The sequence below is a fragment of the Capra hircus genome, chromosome 3 (assembly GCF_001704415.2).
Source record: "Capra hircus breed San Clemente chromosome 3, ASM170441v1, whole genome shotgun sequence".
In the NCBI taxonomy this organism is placed as follows: Eukaryota; Metazoa; Chordata; class Mammalia; order Artiodactyla; family Bovidae; genus Capra; species Capra hircus.
This window is the reverse complement of record NC_030810.1, coordinates 25,510,300-25,530,804: the sequence shown is the minus strand read 5'-3', so window position 1 is coordinate 25,530,804 and position 20,505 is coordinate 25,510,300.

Here is a 20,505-nt window from a genome sequence, read left to right as displayed (position 1 = left end):
ATCTTTCCCAGCATCAGGGTCTTTTCAAATGAGTCAGCTCTTTGCATCAGGTGGCCAAATTATTGGAGTTTCAGCTTCAACATCAGTCCTACCAATGAACTCCAGGCCTGATTTCCTTTAGGATGGACTGGTTGGATCTCCTTGCAGTCCAAGGGACCCTCAAGAGTCTTTTCCAACACCACAGCTCAAAAGCAGCAATTCTTTGGCACTCAGTTTTCTTTACAGTCCAACTCTCACATCCATACATGACTACTGGAAAAACCACAGCCTTGACTAGACAAACCTTTGTTGGCAAACTAATGTCTCTGCTTTTTAATATGCTGTCTAGGTTTGTCATAGCTTCCCTTTCAAGGAGCAAATGTCTTTCGATTTTGTGGCTGCAGTCACTGTCCACAGTGATTTTGGAGCCCAAGGAAATATAATCTGCTACTATGTCTACTTTTTCCCCATTGATTTGCCACGAAGTGATGGGATTGGATGCCATGATCTAGTTTTTTGAATGCTGAGTTTTAAGCCAGCTTTTTCTCTCTCCTCTTTCACCTTCATCAAGAAGCTATTTAGTTCTCTTCACTTTCTGGCATTAGGGTTGTGTCTTCTGCATATCTGAGGTTATTGATATTTCTCCCAGCAACTTGATTCTAACTTAATCTTCATGCAGCCCAGCATTTCATATGATGCACTCTGCATGTAAATTAAATAAGTAGGGTGATAATATACAGCCTTGACGTACTCCTTTCCCAATTTGGAATCAGTCCATTGTTCCATGTCTGGATCTAACTGTTGTTTCTTGACCTGTCTGTATACAGGTTTCTCAGGAGACAGGTAAGATAGCCTGGTATTTCCATCTCTTTAAGAATTTTCCACAGTTTGTTTTGATCTGCACAGTCAAAGGCTTTAGTGTAGTACACGAAGTAGAAGTAGATGCTTTACTGGAATTCCCTAGCTTTTTCTATGAGCCAACGGATGTTGGTAATTTGATCTCTGATTCCTCTGCTTTTTCTAAATCCAGCTTGTACATCTGGAATTTCTCAGCTCACATACTGTTGAAGCCTAGCTTGAAGGATTTTGAGCATAATCTTGCTAGCATGTGAAATGTGTGCTATTGTACAGTAATATGAACATTCTTTGGCATTGCCTTTTTTTGTGATTGTAATGAAAACTGATTTTCCAGCCCTTTGGCCACTGCTGAGTTTTCCAATTTTGCTGGTATATTGATGGTATATTTAACAGCATCATCTTTTAGGATTTGAAAAAGCTCAGCTGGAACTCCATCACTTCCACTAGCTTTGTTAGTAGTAATGCTTCCTAAGGCCTACTTGCTTTCAAACTGTGGTGCTGGAGAAGACTCTAGAGAGTCCCTTGGACAACAAGGAGATCATACCAGTCAATCCTAAAGGAAATCAACCCTGAATATTCATTGAAATAACTGATGCTGAAACTGAAGCTCCAATACTTTGGCCACCTGATGCAAAGAGGTGACTGATTTGAAAAGACCCTGATGCTGGGAAAGATTGAGAGCAGGAGGAGAAAGGGGCCACAGAGGATGACAGGGTTGGATGGCATCACAGACTCAGCGGACATGAATTTGAGCTAACTACTGGAGATAGTGAAGTACAGGGAAGCCTGGCATGCTTCGGCATCCATGGGGTCACAAAGAGTTGGACATGACTTAGCAACTAAACTGCCACCATCACCACCAAGGAATGCAGCTGTTGCATCAAAGAATAAGAGTATATTTAGTTATGTAAGAAACTGCCAGTTTCTAAGGTGGTTGCATGATTTTGCTTCCTCACCAGCAATGAGTCACAGTCCCCATTGATCCACATCTTTGCCTGAATTTGGTGTTGTAAGAGTTCTAGATTTTGGCCATTCTAATAGGTATGTGGTGATTCTAAAAGATGATGCTGTGAAAGTGTTGCACTCCATATGCCAGCAAATTTGGACAACTCAGCAATGGCCACAAGACTGGAAAAGGTCAGTTTTCATTCCAATCCCAAACAAAGGCAATGCCAAAGAATGCTCAAACTACCATACATTGCACTCATCTCACATGCTAGTAAAGTAATGCTCAAAATTCTACAAGCCAGGCTTCAGCAATACATGAACTGTGAACTTCCGGATGTTCAAGCTGGTTTTAAAAAGGCAGAGGAACTGGAGATCAAATTGCCAACATCCACTGGATCATCGAAAAAGCAAGAGAGTTCCAGAAAAAGCATCTATTTCTGCTTTATTGACTATGCCAAAGCCTTTGATTCTGTGGATCAAGACAAACTGTGGAAAATTCTGAAAGAGATGGGAATACCAGACCATCTAACCTGCCTCTTGAGAAACCTATATGCAGGTCAGGAAGCAACAGTTAAAACTGGACATGGGACAACAGACTGGTTCCAAATAGGAAAAGGAGCACATCAAGGCTGTATATTGCCACCCTGCTTATTTAACTTCTATGCAGAGTACATCATGAGAAACACTAGGCTGGAAGAAGCACAAGCTGGAATCAAGATTGCCGGGAGAAATATCAATAACCTCACATATGCAGATGACACCACCCTTATGGCAGAAAGTGAAGAGGAACTAAAAGCCTCTTGATGAAAGTGAAAGTGGAGAGTGAAAAAGTTGACTTAAAGCTCAATATTCAGAAAATGAAGATCATGGCATCCGGTCCCATCACTTCATGGGAAATAGATGGGGAAACAGTAGAAACAGTGTCAGACTTTATTTTGGGGGGCTCCAAAATCACTGCAGATGGTGATTGCAGCCATGAAATTAAAAGATGCTTACTCCTTGGAAGGAAAGTTATGATCAACCTAGATAGCATATTAAAAAGTAGAGACATTAGTTTGCCAACAAAGATCCATCTAGTCAAGGCTATGGTTTTTCCTGTGGTCATGTATGGATGTGAGAGTTGAACTGTGAAGACAGCTGAGCACCGAAGAATGGATGCTTTTGAACTGTGGTGTTGCAGAAGACTCTTGAGAGTCCCTTGGACACCAAGGAGATCCAACCAGTCCATCCTAAAGGAGTTCAGTCCTGGGTGTTCATTGGAAGGACTGAAACTTCAATATTTCGGCCACCTCACACGACAAGTTGACTCATTGGAAAAGACTCTGATGCTGGGAGGGATTGAGGGCAGGAGAAGGGGATGACAGAGGATGAGATGGCTGGATGGCATCACCGACTAGATGGACATGAGTTTGGGTGAACTCCGGGAGTTGGTGATGGACAGGGAGGCCTGGCGTGCTGCGATTCATGGAGTCGCAAAGAGTTGGACATGACTGAGTCACTGAACTGAATTGAACTGAATAGGTGTGTAATGTATGATTTAGGGAGTTTTTGGAGGAAGATTACAAATATGAAGTTCCATTTTATAATATCATATCAAAGTTACATACTACCACCATTACTTAACACTGTTAATGTTGACTTTGACCATCTGACTGAAGTAATGTTCATCAGGCTTCTCCACTGTAAGGATATTCTTTCTTACCTCCTTTCCTTGTTATACTGTTTGGAAGAAATTCTCTATGTGCAGCCCACACTCAAATAGTGGGAACATATTCTTCCCTTCCTTTAAGTTTTAGCATCTACATAATTTATTTGAAATTCTTCTGCATGGGCGATTTATCTGTTCTCCTTCATTTACTAACGTGTTCAGTCATTTATTTATATCAATATGGGTTTGTGAATATTTATTTTATACTCTTGGTTATAATCCAGTCCTACTTATATGTGAACAGTGCTTAGATTGTTCCGATCCTGACCACTGGAAATTCTTTCAGTTGGCTCCTATGCCCCATTGACATGTCCCACTAATATGTGTATATGTGTTGAACAGTTCCTTACATTCTGATGACAGAAGATGATCCATGCTATATTTGCTCATCTGTATCTATATTAATCAGACATGCTTTCTTACTGCTGTGGCCAACTTGAATCCATTATCACATTTATCACTCTAGTCTCTTTCTCAGACTTTTCTATAACCTCCCAGTCATTAGAGGAAACGTATGTATGTGTATATAAATATAAACATAAATATATTTGTTGTTGTTTTATCACTAAGTTATGTCTGATTCTTTTGCAACCCCATGGTCTGTAACTTGCCAGCCTTCTCTGTCCATGGGATTTCCCATGCAAGAATACTGGAGTTGGTCGCCATTTTCTTCTCCAGGGGATCTTCCCAACTCAGGGATTGAACCTGCATCTCCTGGGTTGTCAGGCGGTTCTTTACCATTGAGCCACCAGGGAAGCCCACATGCATATATACATGTATATATAATCTTATTTATTCCTACGAGATAGCAATTATTATCTCATTTCATAGTTGAGAACTGAGTTCAAAGAGGAGATCTTTTTTCCAAAGACACAGTGATTAAGAGATGGAACTATGACTTCTTCTGGGAAAAAAGAGCATTTAAGAGGTAGAAATGAGAAGGTACATGGTTTTCCCAGTAGGCCATCTTGTGAATTGGTAAAACTGATGAAGGCTGTTTTGGCATGACCCTGAAGAAAACATGGATAAATTTGAAATTATACCTCTTTGAGGAGCTAACTTTTCTATGGAAAATTTGTTATTAATCATGTTCAAGTGGGAGGGAATATGAGTAAACCTATGGCTGATTTATGCTGATGTTCGGTAGAGACCAGTACAATACTGTAAAGCAATTATCCTCCAATTAAAAATAAATAAATTAAAAAAGACAAAAAGTTATACATCACTCCATGAATTACCAGAAAAAAATGTTAAATTTTATATCTTCTAAAAGAGATATACCATGTCTCACATCAACAAAAAAAATCATTTTATGTTATACATTTTGAGTTGGTTAAAGGACAATGGGGCTCTGGTGGGGATATAAATAAGAGTGGATTAGATAGGGAAATTAAATCTCTAACTTTTTAGACTCACTTAAAAATCTAAAACAACAACCATGCCCCAACCCCGCAGCCAAATTACTACCTACTTTAAAATCTTTATCTTTGACTGCTCATTGAAAAGGGAGCTCTGTGATAGAAGAGCAAAAGATACAGTGAATATATATCAAGATCCTCTTGCAAAAATCATGATTGCTTATTAAAGTAACTGATAAAGCCTGCAACAAAAAATTTTATACAAATTTTAAGCAACTGTTTCCTGAATTTATTTGCCCATAAAATGCTTTTGTCATGTAAAAGCTATTAATACCCATAGATCGATATTTGGAATGTAAATTTTTTATTCATTTTATAAAAGAAGGAATTTGCTTTATTTTTTCTGTTTCCAGAAATTGAAATAGGGCCTGTCACACAAAGGGTCTTCAATTAATGTTTATTTGTTAAATAAGTAGAAAAGAAAATATTTATTAATAACGTGCTATATGTTAGAAACAAGCAATACAGTGTGGCAAAAATAAACATGGTTTCTGCTCTAGGCTTACAGTCTACTGGAGAAGATTGCAAGTAAGCAAGTAAAACATTTAAATATTAGGGAACTCCCTGGTGGTGCTAAAGAAGCAGACAATATTAAGAAGAGGTGGCAAACACAGAAGAACTATACAAAAAAGATCCTAATGACCCAGATAACCACGATGGTGTGATCATGCACCTAGAACCTGACATCCTGGAGTGAGAAGTCAAGTGGGCCTTAGGAAGCATCACTAAGAACAGAGCTAGTGGAGGTGATAGAATTCCACTTGAGCTATTTCAGATCTTAAAAGATGATGCTGTGAAAGTGCTGCACTCAATATGCCAGCAAATTTGGAAAACTCAGCAGTGGCCACAGAACTGGAAAAGGTCAGTTTTCACTCCAATCCCAAAGAAAGGCAATGCCAAAGTATGTTCAAACTACCACACAATTGCAATTCTCTCACATGCTAGCAAAGGAATGATCAAAATTCTCCAAGCTAGACTTCAACAGTATGTGAACCGAGAACTTCCAGATGTTCCAGCTGGATTTAGAAAAGGAAAAGGAACCAGAGATCAAATTACCAACATCTGCTGAATCAGAAAAAAGCAAGAGAGTTCCAGAAAAACATCTACTTCGACTATGCCAAAGCCTTTGATTGTGTGGATCAAGACAAACTGTGGAAAATTCTTAAAGAGATGGGAATACCAGACCACCTTACCTGTCCCCTGAGAAATCTGTTTGCAGGTCAAGAAGCAGCAGTTAGATCCAGACATGGAACAACAGACTGCTTCCAAATTGGGAAAGGAGGACAGCAAGGCAGTATATTGTCACCCTGCTTATTTAACTTATATGCAGAGTACATCATGAGAAATGCTGGGCTGAATAAAGCACAAGCTGGAATCAAGATTGCTGGGAGAAATATCAGTAACTTCAGATATGCAAATGACACCATGCTTATGGCAGAAAGTGAAGAGGAACTGAAGACCCTCTTGATGAAAATCAAAGAGGAGAGTGAAAAAGCTGTCTTAAAACTCAACATTCAAAAAACGAAGATCATGGCATCTGGTCCCATCACTTCATGGCAAATAGATGGGGAAACAGTGGAAACAGTGGCTGACTTTATTTTTTTGGCTCCAAAATCACTGCAGATGGTGACTGCAGCCCTAAAATTAAAAGAAGCTTGCTCCTTGGAAGAAAAGCTATGGCCAACCTAGACAGCATATTAAAAAGCAAAGACATCACTTTGCCGACAAAGGCCCATATAGTCCAAGCAAGGGTTTTCTCAGTAGTTATGTACAGACGTGAGAGTTGGACTATAAAGAAAGCTGAGCGCTGAAGAAATGATGCTTTTGATCTCTGGAGAAGATTCTTGAGAGTCCCTTGGAATGCAAGGAGATCCAACCAGTCCATCATAAAGGAAATCAGTTCTGAATATTCATTTGAAGGATTGATGCTGAAACTGAAACTCCAATATTTTGGCCACCTGATGAGAACTGACTCATTTGAAAAGACCCTGATGCTGGGAAAGATTGAAGGCAGGTGGAGAGGGGGGCAACAGAGGATGAGATGATTGGGTGGCATCACCAACTTGATGGATATGACTTTGAGCAAGCTCTCTGAGTTGGTGAGGGACAAGGAAGCCTGGCTTGCTGCAGTCCATGGGGTCGCAAAGAGTCAGATACGACTGAGCGACTTTCACTTTCACTTTCTAATCAGAATCTGAATATTTCTAACATCACCCTTCATTCAGAGTGCATGTTGAAATCATTTATAGCCCTTGCACTAAATGGATGGCATGCTCAGAAGTACGTAAATTAAGACAGCATTATAAAGGATATTTATAGGTATGGAACAAAGTTAAGCAAAGAAGAGGATCTCAAGAACCAAAGAGAGTCAGATGTCATTTCAGTTCAGTTCAGTCACTCCATCGTGTCCGACTCTTTGTGACCCCATGGACTGCAGCAGGCCAGGTCTCCCTGTCCACCATCAACCCCCAGAGTTTACGCAAACTCATGTCCATTGAGTCACTGATGCCATCTAACCATGTCATCCTCTGTCGTTTCCTTCTCCTACCTTCAATCTTTCCCAGGATCAGGGTCTTTTCCAGTGAGTCAGTTCTTCACATCAGGTGGCCAAAGTGTTGGAGCTTCAGCTTCAGTCCTTCCAATGAATAGTCAGGACTGATTTCCTTCAGGATGGACTGGTTGGATCTCTTTGCAGTCCAAGGGACTCTCAAGAGTCTTCTCCAGCATCACAGTTCAAAAGCATCAATTCTTCAGCACTCAGTTTTCTTTATAGTCCAACTCTCACATCCATACATGACAAATGGAAAAACCATAGTTTTGAATAGACAGGCCTTTGTTGGCAAGGTCATGTCTCTGCTTTTTAGTATGCTATCTAGGTTGGTCATAACTTTTCTTCTAAAAAGCAAGCATCTTTTAATTTCATGGCTGCAGTCACCATCTGCAGTGATTTTGGAGTAAAAAAAAAAAATTCTGTCACTGTTTCCATTGTTTCCCCATCTATTTGCCATGAAGTGATGAGATCGGATGCCATGATATTAGTTTTTTGAGTGTTAAGTTTTAAGCCAACTCTTTCACTCTCTTTCACTTTCATCAAGAGGCTCTTTAGTTTTTCTTCCCTTTTATCTTCATATCTGAGGTTATTGATATTTCTTCCGGCAATCTTGATTCCAGCTTGTGCTTCATCCAGCCCAGCATTTCTCATGATGTATTCTGCATATAAGTTAAATAAGCAGGGTGACAATATACAGCCTTGACGTACTCCTTTCCCGATTTGGAACCAATCTGTTGTTTCATGTCCAGTTCTGTGTCAGTTTCTTCCTGACCTGCATACAGATTTCTCAGGAGGCAGGTAAAGTGGTCTGGTACTCTCATCTCTTTAAGAATTTTTCACAGTTTGTTTTGACCCACACAGTCAAAGGCTTTGGCATAGTCAATAAAGCAGAAGTAGATGTTTTTCTGGAACACTGTTGCTTTTTTGATGATCCATCAGATGTTGACAATTTGATCTCTGGTTCCTCTGCCTTTTCTAAATCCAGCTAGAACATCTGAAAGTTCACGGTTCACGTACTGTTGAAGTCTAGCTTGGAGAATTTCGAGCATTACTTTGCTAGCATATGAGAGGATTGCAATTGTGTGGTAGTTTGAACATTCTTTGTCCTTGCTTTTCTTTGGGATTGTAGTCAAAACTGACCTTTTCCAGTCCTACGGCCACTGCTGAGTTTTCCAAATTTGCTGGCATATGGAGTATGGTACTCTCAAGCATCATCTTTTAGGATCTGAAATAGCTCAACTGGAATTTCATCACCTCCACTAGCTCTGTTCGTTGTGATGCTTCCTAAGGCCCATTGGACTTTGCTTGCCAGGATATCTGGCTCTAGGTGAGTGATCACACCATTGTGGCTACCTGGGTCATGAAGATCTTTTTTGTATGGTTCTTCTGTGTATTCTTGCCACATCTTCTTAATATCTTCTGCTTCTGTTAGGTCCATACCATTTCTGTCCTTTATTGAGCCCATCTTTGCATGAAATGTTCCCTTGGTATCTCTAATTTTCTTGAAGAGCTCTCTAGTCTTTCCCATTCTATCATTTTCCTCTATTTCTTTGCATTGTTCACTTAGGAAGGTTTTCTTATCTTTCCTTGCTATTTTTTGGAACTCTGCATTCAGATGGATATATCTTTCCTTTTCACCTTTGTGTTTTGCATCTCTCTTTTCTCAGCTATTTCTAAGTCCTCCTCAGACAACCATTTTGCCTTTTTGTATTTCTTCTTCTTGGGGATGGTTTTGATCACTGCCTCCTGTATAATGTCATGAACCTCTGTCCACAGTTCTTCAGGGACTCTATCAGATCTAATCCCTTGAATCTATTTGTCACTTCCACTGTATAATCATAAGGGATTTGATTTAGGTCATATTTGAATGGTCTAGTGGTTTTCCCTACTTTCTTCAACTTAAGTCTGAATTTTCCAATAAGGAGTTCATGCCACAGTTAGCTCCTGGTCTTGTTTTGCTGAATGTATAATGCATTATATAGTGATCAATCCACCAAGAAGACACAGCAATACTAAATATATATGCACCAAACAGCGGATCTGCAAAACATGAGAAGTAAAAATTGATAGAACTGAAAGAACAATTGACAAATCCATAATTATAGCCGGAGACTTAAGAGCCATGTGTCAACCACTGATAGACTGGATGACAAATTTAAATATAAGAGCTAAATCTATTAGAAGAAGAAAAAAGAAAATATCTTCATGATCATGAATTAAGCAAAGTTTTTGCAGAGAGGATCCTGAAAATCATGACAGAAGAACAATTATAAAAGGGCTTCATCAAAACAAAAATTTTATTTATTGTATGGCAATATCATATTTTGTTTATTCACTCATCAGTTAATGGACATTTGAGTTGTATCCACTATTTTGGCTACTTTCAGTAATGCTACTATGGCCATTTGTGTACATAATTTTTTGAACATATGTTTCATTTTTTTCTGATATATTTATACACTGAAAATAGAATTTCTGCATCATATGGTACCTGCATGTTTAACAATATGAGAAAGTGTCAAACTGTTTTCTAAAGTGGTTCTACTAACTAACATCCTTACCAGCAGTGAATGAGGATTTCAATTTCTCCACATCCTTGTCAACACTTATAGTCTTTTTAGGTTGTCCCTGGTGGCTCAGAGGTTAAAGCGTCTGCCTGCAATGTGGGAGACCCAGGTTCGATCCCTGGGTCAGGAAGATCCCCTGGAGAAGGAAATGGCAACCCACTCCAGTACTCTTGCCTGGAGAATCCCATGGAGGGAGGAGCCTGGTAGCTACAGTCCATGGGGTCGCAAAGAGTCAGACACGACTGAGCAACAAACTAACTAACTAACTGTATGTGAAGTGGTATCTCCCTGTGTGTGTTTTTTTCCTTGTTTATCTGCTAATGATTTTGAGCATATTTTCATGGGTTTATTAACCATTAGCATATCTTCTTTAGAGAAATATCTATTAAGATACTTATGCCCATTTTAAAATTAGGTCATTTGTCTTTCTATTATTGAGTTGTAAAAATTCTTTATATATTCTGATACAAGTCCATTATCACATACATGATTTGCATATATTTCCCTAAACTCTATTTTTATAATAAGTTAACTTGTGTATAGTGTAAGAGTCAAGATTCATTTAGTCCAAATAAATATCATGTTAAAAATACTAAACTTACTCCCTTGAATTATCTTGATATGTTGAAAAACCACTGGACTTCCCTGGTGGTCCAGAGGTAAAGAATCTGCCCTGCAATGCAGGGGACACAGGTTAGATCCCTGGTTGGGGAACTAAGATCCCACATGCCATGGAGCAACCAAGTCTGTGCATGTTCTACAACTAGACAATCAGAGTGTCAACTATGGATCCCGAGTGCCACAGTGGAAGATCCCACTTGCCACAACTAAGACCTGATGCAACCAAATAAAAAATACATAAAATATTAAAAATAAAAATTAATTGAGCATAATTACATGGGAGTATTTCTGCAGATTGTATTATTTCATTGTTTTCTGTATCTGCCCTTACACCAAGACCACAATTTTTTTTATTAATAAATGTTTACCTTGTTTTCTTATTGTAAAACATATACAATAAAAATTGCCATTTAAACTGTTTCTATACATACAATTTAGTGGAATTAAATTACACTCACAATGTTGTACAACTATCACCACTATCCATTTCCAGAGTTCTTACATCATTCCAAATAGAAACTCTGTACCTATTAAACAATCATTCCTCATCCCCTGCTTCCTCAGCCCCTAGTAACCACTATTCCACATTCTGTCTGTATGAATTTGGCTGTTCTAAGGACCTCATATAATTGGAATAACACAATATTTATCTTTTGGTGTCTGGCTGACTTCACTTAGTATATTATTTTTGTGGTTCATTCATGTTGTAGCATGTATTAGAATTTTTTTCCTTTTTAAGGCTGAGTAATGTTTCATTATTTAACTTATATGCAGAGTGCATCATGAGAAATGCTGGGCTGGAAGAAGCACAAGCTGGAATCAAGATTGCTGGGAGAAATATCAATAACCTCACATATGCAGATGATACCACCCTTATGGCAGAAAGTGAAGAGGAACTAAAAAGCCTCTTGATGAAAGTGAAAGTGGAGAGTGAAAAAGTTGGCTTAAAGCTCAATATTCAGAAAATGAAGTTCATGACATCCGGTCCCATCACTTCATGGGAAATAGATGGGGAAACAGTATAAACAGTGTCAGACTTTATTTTGGGGGGCTCCAAAATCACTGTAGATGGTGACTGCAGCCATGAAATTAAAAGATGCTTACTCCTTGGAAGAAAAGTTATGATCAACCTAGATAGCATATTCAAAAGCAGAGACATTACTTTGCCGACTAAGGTCCGTCTAGTCAAGGCTGTGGTTTTTCCAGTGGTCATGTATGGATGTGAGAGTTGGACTGTGAAGAAGGCTGAGCGCCGAAGAATTGATGCGTTTGAACTGTGGTGTTGGAGAAGACTCTTGAGAGTCCCTTGGACTGCAAGGAGATCCAACCAGTCTATTCTGAAGGAGATCAGCCCTGGGTGTTCTTTGGAAGGAATGATGCTAAAGCTGAAACTCCAGTACTTTGGCCACCTCATGTGAAGAGTTGACTCATTGGAAAAGACTCTGATGCTGGGAGGGATTAGGGGCAGGAGGAGAAGGGGACGACAGAGGATGAGATGGCTGGATGGCATCAAGGACTCGATAGATGTGAGTCTGAGTGAACTCCGGGAGTTGGTGATGGACAGGGAGGCCTGGCGTGCTGCTATTCATGGGGTCGCAAAGAGTCGGCCATGACTGAGTGACTGAACTGAACTGAATGTTTCATTGTATGTATATGCCACATTTTGTTTATTCATTTATGCAGTGGATTTATATGTCCCATTTATAGATGGGAGTTGTTTGTACCTTCAGGCTATTGTGAAGATTGCTACTGTGAGGACTTCCCTGGTGGTCCAGTGATTAAGATTCTGTGTTCCCTATTTAGGGGCCCAGGTTCAAACTCTGGTCAGAGAACTAGATCCCATGTGCCACAGCTAAAGATCTCAAGTGCTGCAACTAAGACATGGCACAGCCAAAGAAAAAAAGCATACTACTCTGATCATGGTACAAATATCTGATTCTTTGCTTTTAATTCTTTTGGGTATATATCTAGCAATAGATTACTAGGTCATCTGGTAATTCTATAATGTTTGGAGGAACAGTGGAAACTGTTTTCCACAGCAACTGTGTCATTTTACATTCCCAACAAAAATGCTCTATGAAATGAAAGCTCTATTTTATTGATGTCATCTTGTCATTTTCATTTAAAAGTAGTAATAATCATCCTGACAAGTGTGAAGTGACATCTTGTTATGGTTTTGATTTTAATTTCCCTAACAATCAGTGGTGTTGAGCACCATTTCATTTCCTTATTGACCATTTGTATTTCTTCTTTGGGAAAATGACTACTTAAATCTTGTGCCTATTTTAAAGCTGGATTGTTTGTTGTTGTCGTTGAGCTGTAAGAGTTCTTTTTATATTCTGGATATTAATCCCTTATCAGTTATATGATTTGGAAATATTTTTCTCCTCTGTAAGTTGTGGTTTCATTCTCCTTACACTGTCCCTTGGTGCACAGAAGTTTTTAATTTTGGTGAAGGTCAATTTATTTTTTCTTTTGTTGCATGTGTTTTTTTATGTTTTATCAAATAAACACTGACAAAATTAATGTCATGAAGCTTTCCCTCTGTTTTATTTTAGGGGTTTTATGGTTAAATCTCTTATATTTGGGTCTTTGAGTCATTTTGAGTTAATTTTTTATGTGGTGTAAAGCAATATTCTAATTTAATTATTTTGCATATGGATGTATAGTTTTCCTAGTAAGTTTTGTTAAAAAACAAAAACCTCTTCTTTCCTTCATTGAATGATCTTGGCAGCAGTATTGAATTCATTCTGACCATTATGTGAGAATACAGTTCTAGGTTCTTTTTCCGGGGGAGAGGGCTTTATCTAGTCCATTGTGTGGTGTTTGTTGGTGTTGTTCCATTTGTTTTGTTTTTGGTTGCACTGGGTCTTCACTGTTTTGGAGCATGGGGTCAAGGGAAAATGGGCTAAGTAGTTGCAGCTTGCAGGCTCTAGAGGGTGGGCTCAGTAATTGTGGTGCACAGTAGTATTCCATGGCATGTGGAATCTTCCCAGACCAGGGAAAGAACCTGTGTCCCCTGCAATGGCAGGCATATTGGACCATTAGGGAAGTCCATCCATTGATTTTTATGTCTATCCTTATGCCAGTACCACATGTTTTGATTACTGCAACTTTGTAGTAAGTTTTAAAGTCAAGAAGTGTGAGTCTTCCAATTTTATTCTTATTTATTGTTTAGATTATTTGGAGTCCCCCAAATTCCATATGGATTTTATAATGAGTTTTTCTATTTTGAAAAAATGTTTGGATTTTGATAGGAACTGCATCAAATTGGTAGAGTACTCTGGGTAGTATTGTCATCTTAATAATATTGTCATCTTAATAATATTGTCATCTTAATAATATTGTCATCTTAATAATATTGTCATCTTAATAGTATTAAGTCTCATAATTCATAAATATGGGGTGTCTTTTCATTTATTTATGTATTTATTAATTCCTTTTAAAAATTCCTTTCAGTAATGTTCAGTGTGCAATATTGATTAAACTTATTTCTAAACATCTTATTCTTTTTTGAAACTATTGTAAATGGAATTATATTTTGATTTCCTTTTTAAACTGTTCGTTAATAGTGTATAAAAATGCAGCTGGCTTACATGTGTTAATTTTGTAACCTGCAACTTTGCTACGTTGCTAAATTGATTTATGAACTCTAAAGTGTGTGTGATTGTAGAATTTTTAGTGTTTTGTACTTATATCATCTATAGGCAGAGATAATTTTCTTCTTCCTTTCCAATTTGTGTATCTTTTATTTCTGAAGTATTTAAAAATTATTTTCCATTATGGCTTTTTAAAATTGAAGTATAGTTGATTTACAATGCTGTGTTAGTTTCTGGTATACAGAACATTCTTTTTCATATTCTTTTCCATTATGCTTTACTACAGCATATTGAATATAGTTTGCTATACAATGGGATCTCATTGCTTCTCTATTCTAAATATAGTATTTTGCATCTGCTAGTTCCATACTCTCAATCCAACTCTTACTTCTCCTTGCCAACCACAAGTCTGTTCTCTATGTCCGTGAGTTTTTTTCTCTTTCATAGATATGCTCATTTGTGTCATATTTTGGATTCCAAATATAAGTGATATCTTATGATACTTGCCTTTCTCTTTCTGACTTACTTCTCTTAGTATGATAAGCTCTAGGTACACCCATGTAACTGCAAGTGATTTCATTATTTTTTATGGCTAAATAATACTCTTGTGGGTATGTGTCTCTGTGTATGGCATATCTATTTATCGATTCATCTTTCGATGAACATTTAGGTTGTTTCCATGTCTAAGGCTATTATAAATAGTGCTGCTATGAACATAGGGATGCATGCATCTTTTCAGATTATAGTTTTGTCTGGACATATGCCCAGTAGTGGGGACTGCTAAATCATATGGAATTATATTTTTTAGTTTTTTGAGTAACTCCTATACTATTCTCCATAGTGATGACACTAATTTACATTCTCACCATCCGTTTACAAAGGTTCCCTTTTATTCATACCCTCTCCAGAATTTGTCTTTTGTAGGTTTTTTAATGATGGTCATTCTCCCCAAAGTAAGGTAATATCTCGTTGTAGTTTTGATTTATATTTCTCTAAAAATTAGTGCTGTTGAGCATCTTTTCATCTACCTATTGGCCACCTATATGCCTTTTTCAAATAAATGTCTATTTACATCTTCTGCCCATTTTTTAATAGAATTGGTTTTTCTTATTGAGTTGTATGTTGTTCAGTTGCTAAGTCGTGTCCAACTCTTTACAAGCCCATGGACTGCAGCACTCAAGCTTCCCTGTCCTTCATTAGCTCCCTGAGTTTGCCTTTGTTGGTTGCATTATTTGCAAATATATTCTCCTAGTCCATATGTTGTCTTTCTGTTTTGTTTATGGTTTCCTTTGCTGTGTAAAATATTTGTGAATTTTATAGTACGCCTAGGAATCAGGTAGAGTTAGTCCTCCAACATTATTGTTTTCTTCAAAATTATTTTTACTTTTCTAGGAGCTTTGTATTTTCATTCAAAGTATAGAATCAAGTTGTTAGTTTCTAACAAAGGGTACCCTCTAGGCATTTGAATGTGATTCTGTTGACTCCATTAATCAATTTGAGAAGATTAAGATCTTAGTGCTACTGACTTTTCTAATCCATGAGTCCATTACACTATATCTCTCCATTTATTTTTAAAACTTATTGCCAGTGTTTGTGGTTTGAAATGTATAACTTGTGAACATATTTTGTTAAGTTCATCAGTAAGTAATTTATGACATTAAAAAGTAACTTCCTTTCTAATGTCTGTGCCTTTTGTTTCTTTTTATTGCTTATTTCACTCATTAAGATAACCAACACAACATTGAATAGAAGTGGTGAGAATGTACATCCTTGCCATGCTCCTGATCTGATGGAGGAAAACACTGAGTCTAATCATTACAAATGAGGTTAGTCATAATTTTTGCATAGATGCCCTATTGAGGTTAAAGACGTCCATTTTATTATTACTATATATATATATATATTTAGTTTTTTATTTTTTAAATTTTAAAATCTTTAATTCTTACATGCGTTCCCAAACATGAACCCCCCTCCCACCTCCCTCCCCATAACATCTCTCTGGGTCATCCCCATGCACCAGCCCCAAGCATGCTGTATCCTGCGTCAGACATAGACTGGCGATTCAATTCTTACATGATAGTATACATGTTAGAATGCCATTCTCCCAAATCATCCCACCTCTCCCTCTCCCTCTGAGTCCAAAAGTCCGTTATACACATCTGTGTCTTTTTTCCTGTCTTGCATACAGGGTCGTCATTGCCATCTTCCTAAATTCCATATATATGTGTTAGTATACTGTGTTGGTGTTTTTCTTTCTGGCTTACTTCACTCTGTATAATCGGCTCCAGTTTCATCCATCTCATCAGAACTGATTCAAATGAATTCTTTTTAATGGCTGAGTAATACTCCATTGTGTTTATGTACCACAGCTTTCTTATCCATTCATCTGCTGATGGACATCTAGGTTGTTTCCATGTCCTGGCTATTATAAACAGTGCTGCGATGAACATTGGGGTACATGTGTCTCTTTCAATTCTGGTTTCCTCGGTGTGTATGCCCAGCAGCGGGATTGCTGGGTCATTAGGTAGTTCTATTTGCAATTTTTTAAGGAATCTCCACACTGTTCTCCATAGTGGCTGTACTAGTTTGCATTCCCACCAACAGTGTAGGAGGGTTCCCTTTTCTCCACACCCTCTCCAGCATTTATTGCTTGCAGATTTTTGGATCGCAGCCATTCTGACTGGTGTGAAGTGGTACCTCATTGTGGTTTTGATTTGCATTTCTCTAATAATGAGTGATGTTGAGCATCTTTTCATGTGTTTGTTAGCCATCTGTATGTCTTCTTTGGAGAAATGTCTATTTAGTTCTTTGGCCCATTTTTTGATTGGGTCGTTTATTTTTCTGGAATTGAGCTGCATAACTTGCTTGTAGATTTTTGAGATTAGTTGTTTGTCAGTTGCTTCATTTGCTATTATTTTCTCCCATTCAGAAGGCTGTCTTTTCACCTTGCTTATATTTTCCTTTGTTGTGCAGGAGCTTTTAATTTTAATTAGATCCCATTTGTTTATTTTTGCTTTTATTTCCAGAATTCTGGAAGGTGGATCATAGAGGATCCTGCTGTGATTTATGTCTGAGAGTGTTTTGCCTATGTTTTCCTCTAGGAGTTTTATAGTTTCTGATCTTACATTTAGATCTTTAATCCATTTTGAGTTTATTTTTGTGTGCGGTGTTAGAAAGTGATCTAGTTTTATAATGCATGGGTATCTACAAGTGCTTTTTCTACATCGGTTGAGATGATTATATGAGTTTTCTCCTGAATTTTGCTAACATAGTGAATTAAAGTGATTGACCTTTGAATGTTAAACCAACCTTGCATTTCTGTGCTAAACTTTACTTCCTCAGGCTATATTATATATTAGTGAATTCTAATTGTGAATATTTTGAAAGGAAGTGTTTTATCCATGTTTATGAGAGATACTCAATAGCTTTATTTTCTTCTGATGCCCAGTTTTGGTATCAGGGTAATGCTTATGTCATAAAATCAACTGGAAAGTATTTCTACTATTTTCTGAAAGAGTTTGTGCAGGGTTAGCATTATGAAAATTTATGAAGTCCTTAAACTTTATGAAGTCAAATCACTGAGGTCATTTGGAACCAGAGTTACCTTAGCATTAAAGTTTTAAACTAAGAATTTAATTTCCTTAATAGGTAAAACACTATGCAACTCATCAAAGTTATATTTCTTCTTGATTCAATTTTGTTAATTTGTTTATCTGTTATTACCAAGAAGAAATGTGTACTTTTCATTCAGGTTCTTGGATTTATTAAGATAAATTTGTTCATAATTTTTGTTTTATCCTTTAAAAATCTATAGTGGTTAATTTTTGTATTATCTATTTCTTGATCAACCTAGCTAAAAGGTTTACGAATATTTTTTAACCTGTTCAAAGGCCAGCTTTTGGTATCTTCTAGCAAGGATATTCTTGAAAATAATCACATTGCTATTATCTCAGGAAATTTAACATTGATACATTCATATTGTCCAATATACAGTCCACATTAAAAGTTCCCTAGTTGTCCAAAAATGTTCTTTAAAGTTGTCTTTAATTCAATCAAGGATCCAAGACAAGACCATGCATGTTGCTGCATGTATCATCTCTTTAGTCACTGTAAATCTATTTTTTCTTTGATAACACTGATTTTTTAAAGGGTTGAGCCATAGAATATCTCACAATCTGTTTATTGTCTGATTGCCTTTCAAAATTAGACTCTGGTTAAACATTTTGGGCAAGAAATTTCATAAGTAATATTATGTATATAATACGTAAGTAGCACTGTGCACAAATGACAGAAAAGAAGAGATGTGAAAGGCAAAGGAGAAAAGGAAAGATATACCCATCTGAATACAGAGTTCCAGAGAATAGCAAGGAGAGATAAGAAAGCCTTCCTAAGTGAACAATGCAAAGAAATAGAGGAAAACAATAGAATGGGGAAAACTAGAGATCTCTTCAAGAAAATTAGAGATACCAAGGGAACATTTCATACAAAGATGGGCGCAATAAAGGACAAAATGTTATGGACCTAACAGAAGCAGCAGATATTAAGAAGAGGTGGCAAAAATACACAGAAGAGCTATACAAAAAAGCTCCTATTGACCCAGACAAACATGATGGTGTGATCACTCTCCTAAAGCCAGCCATCCTGGAGGGTGAAGTCTAGTAGGTCTCAGGAAGCATCACTATAAACAAAGCTAGTGGAGGTGATGGAATTCCAGCTGAGTTATTTCAAATCCTAAAAGATCATGCTGTTCAAGTGTTGCACTCAGTATGCCCCCAAATTTGGAACATGCATCAGTGACAACAGGACTGGAAAAGGTCAGTTTTCACTCCAGTCCCAAAGAAAGGCAAGGACAAAGAATGTTCAAACTATCACAAAACTGCACTCATCTCACATATTAGCAAGGTAATGCTCAAAATTCTCCAAGTGAGGCTTCAACAGTTCGTGAATCGAGAACTTCCAGATGTTCAAGCTGGATTTAGAAAAGGCAGAGGAACCAGAGAACAAATTGCCAACATCTGTTGGATCATAGAAAAAGCAAAGGAATTTCAGAAGAATATCTACTTCCACTTCACTGACTATGCTAAAGCCTTTGACGGTGTGGATCACAACAAACTGTGGGAAATTCTTTAAGAAATGAGAATACTAGGTCACCTTACCTCTCTCCAGAGAAATCTGTATGCAGGTAAAGAAGCAACAGTTAGAACAGGAAACAGAACAATGGACTGGTTCAAAATTGGGAAAGGAGTACGTCAAGGCTGTATATTGTCACCGTGCTTATTTAATTTATATGCAGAGTACATCATGAGAAATGCCAGGCTGGTTGAAGCACAAGCTGGAATCAAGATTGCAGGGAGAAATATCAACAATCTCATATACGCAGATAATACCACTCTAACGGCAGAAAGTGAAAGGAACTAGACAGCCTCTTGATGAAAGTGAAAGAGGAAAGTGAAAAGCTGGCTTAAAACTCGGCATTCAAAAAACCAAGGTTATGGCATCCAGTCTTAGCATTTCACATCAAATAGACGGAGAAAAAGTGTGAACAATGACAGATTTTTATTGGCTCCAAAATCACTGTAGACAGTGACTGCAGCCATGAAATTAAAAGATGCTTGCTCCTTGGGAGAAAAGCTATGACAAACCTAGACAGCATATGAAAAAGCAGAGATATCATTTGCCGACAAAAGTCCATGTAGTCCAAACTAGGGTTTTCTCAGTAGTCATGTACAGACTGAGAGTTGGACCAAAAAGAAGGCTGAGCGCCAAAGAATTGATGCTTTCAAATTGTGGTGCTGGAGAAGACTCTTGAGAGTTCCTTGGACAGCAAGGAGATCAAACCAGTCAATGCTAAAGGAAATCAACCCTGAATGTTTATTAGAAAGATTGATGATGAAGCTGATGCTCCAATACTTTGGCCACCTGATGTGAACAACTGACTCATTGGAAAAGACCCTGATGCTGGGAAAGATTGAAGGCAGGAGGAGAAGGGGATGACAGAGGATGAGATGGTTTTATGGCATCATCAACTCAATGGACATGAGTTTGAGCAAGCTCTGGGAGATAATGAAGGACAGGGAAGCCTGGCATGCTGCAGTCCATTGGGTCTCCAAGAGTCGGACACAACTGAGTGAACAACAGTTGTGTTTGTCCCCTGTATCTTATCAGGAGATGCTTTAATATCATTTCATTCCATTAGAGTCATGCCTAGTTTGATCATTGATTAAAGTGATGTTCAAGAGATTTCCATTATAATTAT